Source organism: Ruditapes philippinarum, unplaced genomic scaffold (genome assembly GCF_026571515.1).
Source record: "Ruditapes philippinarum isolate M1 unplaced genomic scaffold, ASM2657151v2 ctg7850_1_1_1_1, whole genome shotgun sequence".
In the NCBI taxonomy this organism is placed as follows: domain Eukaryota; kingdom Metazoa; phylum Mollusca; class Bivalvia; order Venerida; family Veneridae; genus Ruditapes; species Ruditapes philippinarum.
Genome location: NW_026856332.1, coordinates 26,282 through 30,523, shown reverse-complemented (window position 1 = coordinate 30,523; position 4,242 = coordinate 26,282).

Sequence of the window (4,242 nt, the reverse complement as noted above, 5' to 3'; positions counted from 1 at the left end):
TACTGGTTAAGCAATGTGCTTTACAGATTGATAACGGAAAAATATATTCTAACACACTGACGGTGCATCGGCAATTATTTCGTTAAAAGAAATTCTTTAAGAATATTCTGACTCAGTTAAACGCTTGCATTTGAATTAGCCAAGCCACCATTTGTTTATCGGCTGTAAAAAGAATTTAGATACATGAGAGGATTTAATCATGATTTTTCGGATGTGACAGTTTAATTATTTTGACAAAAGGTATTTATTTTTTAGTTTTGATCATAAATATGTCAAAACTAATGTAAATACACGTTGTCTTAATTGTTTTTCGTTCCGCCCGATTTTCTGGCGGAACATGCTATGGGTTTTTGAGCAATTTCGATATGACATTGTTTTGCCCAGAAGCAAAAACATCTCAAAGCGACATCATATTTATAGGACTACATGTAGGGTGCTTCAATGTAATGTGGTAATAAGAAAAAGACAAAGCCTCAAAGCGAGCTCGATTTACTTTTTTCAGAAAAAATAGTATAAAATAATCGTTCATTTTTATTTTACATTTTCCGTTTTACAATTGTCATTCGGTATTTTATACACTGATTCCGTTTATTCTGGTTCCCACTTTCTATTAAGGTTCCCATATAAGTGCACATGACACAAGTCTACGCTTCCGTGTTCAATCAGAGTACCTTGGCTTTTATCATTATCTTGTAATTCGAAAAGTTGCGATGTGTCAACTCGGTACTTCGCACGAAAGTTTTCAAAACCATTACTATCTAGCAGGTACTACCGTTACAGTAAAGCTTGCTTTGCGGGCCAGCTCATCGAGCTCGCTATTATATCACATGACATTGAAGCACCTTACAGGATGCAGTTCCACCTGATTTAACAATGTTTACTGTTTAAGATTTTTTTTGCTTCTTAAATATTCATTTTCACAATAACACAGAAATACTTCAAAATATCATTATTCTGCCAGAGACACCATATCTTTCTGGACAAAATAATAATGGCGGGCTAATTGCATTTAAGGAAATAGCTTCTGAAATATCTTACTGCTAGACATTGCAAACTAATTCAAATTTTCTAATTATTCCATCAAATTTTTGAAACAATTCATTGTTAATTTTGCAGAACACAATTCGCATGATGGAAGAAATAGTGTTTACAAAAGGTAAACATGTTTGGACCTCAACATGACTCATGAATACTATACTTGTCACTAAAACCTGGGCTATAACAAAGGCTGTATTTTTGTTATGACCTGATATATATACATGTATATAATCATGGTTAACTTTCTATTCTGATAATTACTGGCATTGTTTTCTTTTGCACTATACTTAACTTTATAAGTAATTGTATAATTTCAGATCTACCACAGGATCCCAAAATTCTATCCAAAATAAAAAAAAAAACAATTAAAAAAAATCCCTAATATATATAATTATATATATATATATTACTATAGAAAAACTTTTATAGTATATACATGATATATGGGATTTTTTCTAAATTGTTGTTTTCTTATTTTGGATAGAATTTCGGGGTCCAGTGAATCTACTTACATGTACAAATAATTTTATTGATGGAATTCAGACTGTTCACTTTTTCTTTCATTAATAAAGTGTTATGTTATAGAAGACTTATCCAAAATACCAGTTAGATAAGTGTAACAGTCTCAATAGATTAGTAATTGTTTAATATATGTATGCATATTGAATATATGTTTATGAAATAATAAATATTTAAGAGTGACTCGATTTGGTTTTTACTTTATTATTTGAAATACTCAAATTGTGAAGATAAAGTTCTTAAGCATATGACTTTACAGTTCCCATTCACAATGTGTAATCAAACATGTTCTATTGTACAAGCATGCATTTCGGTCAGGTATAGGTGTCAATTATATGTAAATGCATGTTTTTGATATTATTTGTACCTTCTTTTATTTCGAAAATAGAGTTCTGCATACCCTGTGTAAAACTCAAAATTCGTATATCTTCTGTATATGTAGAATATAAGGTACTTTATATCTTCTGTATACGTAGAAAATACGAGTCCGTATATCCTCTGTATATGTAGAAAATACGGTCCCGTATATCCATGGTATATTTATAGTATACTAGGGATAACAACCTTGATAAATTCCGTATACGGGATTTTATTCTCCGTATATTTCAAAAGTATGAACAAATATACATACATGTATATGGGGAAAATACGGAATTCCGTATATGCCTGATGCATATACGGACTTCCTGTATACCCGGTGTTCCCTATACGGACTCGCTTACTTGGTCCGTGTATTCGACAAATACATGCCGTACACGCCCGTATTTGTCCAAAAAAACGGGACCGTATATTTCCGTATATCATTATATTTTTTCGCAGTGTAAAATGATTGTTTTTATATATTTTTATTTGAATTTCTTCAAATGCATAAATGCAGCATGTCAATATCTCTTGTCGATCAATGTTACTGAAAAAGAATATCAGAAAAAAGTGTGGTGATTCTAGGATGATTAATGCGGTGCTGCATCTTACTATTGTTCAAGTTGTACGGTACCTAAAGTACACACATGGAAACATGAAAGTCATAGCAAATATACAAAAATCAGGTTAATCAAGTGGTGAAACTTGTTCAAACAACAATAATGTACATATCTATATTGGATTTCGATCAGTCATTATGAACTAAACATACTAGAAAGATGTTATGTTCCGCAATCAAAGCAATATTTTGACAGCATGCTTGCAGCCCCAGCTTTTTACACTATCTTCACTTAGGTAGTTAAGCATTTTGTCTGTAGTAAAGAGCAATAAGCTTCAAATTAAATGACACATTGGATGGAATGAAACATTCGATGATATTACCTTGTTTTGGGCAAATTATCATCTGTTATGAGGGTTATGCAGGCTTGGCATCCATTTTGAATGACAGAAAGATACGGTGTCCTGGTAAGAAGTACGATATTATGACGTTGCACGGAAGAAATGTGGTAAATGCCTTATCATCGTGAATTAATTAATGGTCTATCTACAGAACTTTAAAGGTTATAGCAATTTGTATGAAATTATGCTATTTAGCAATAAACTATTTATTATAAAAATCTGTTCCTATTCAATGTTTTCATTTGACAGCAGCAGACAAGTTTGCCAAAGCTAAACATTTATGCACATAAGTTGCTGACACTTTTAGTAAAACGTAAACAGGTCATGATTGAAAGGTTTAAGAATAGGTTGGCTGTGTGATAAGGACTGGTACTTAAACGATAACTTTCTGTGTTTCTAAGATGGCAGTGGCTAGCCGTACGGGCTCATACTGCTAGCCAATAGTACTAGGCATATTTGAGTCAAGTTCAACTAGCCTTAATAAAGGCACTGTTGAGGCATTTTTAGCTTCACTTTTTTTCTTGAAAAAGTATAGGTATTGTTACAGTCATGTTGGCGTTGACGTTGCCGTTTACTCAATCATGAATATCCTTGACTTTGAATGTCAAATCATTGACATTTTCCATGTTTTTTTTTTGCTGTAACTGGCTATAACTTTGTTATTATTGAATCGATTGTCTTCTTGTTTATTTAACTCAAATTGACCTTGGCTCTTTAAAGGTTAAATTATTTTTTTCAAACTAATTTTTGCTACAATGGTCTGTAACTTGGTAATTAAAAAAATGCATTATCTTCATACTCTGGCAAAATAACATTTTGGACAAGACCTCCTTAAAGGTTGGACTGACTTTGACATTGAACTTTGAATGACCATGAAGGTCAAATTATTCAATTTTGATTTAATTGTCATGATTTGATTTAAACTTGGACAAAACAAGACTTCCTAACGAACAAACATATTGTAGACCTTTACTTTAAATTGACTTTGAATATCAAGCTCAAATTATTGAATCAAGTGTCGTTGCTTTTATTAGTTTGGGTCGTCAGACCAAACAAATAATGGTAGCGAAATTTCAGACCCTGATGTTCTTATTTGCAAATGCCAAAAGTAGTCCTAACTCCTCAAAGCGGTTACTGACGTAACGCCGAAAAATTAAAGGGGAGAGCATTGCGTAACGATTGTCAAATGACAGGCGCATTAATTTTCGTAACGAAACATTTGCTCCCGGCTGGTCGAAGATTTGTTCCCGACTGGTCGACTGGTCGAAGATTTCTAAAATTCTTCTAGATATCCATGCTGATATTCAGCTCCATGATTATTTACTTCAGTGTTACAACAGGTTTACCGTGAACAAAATATATCGA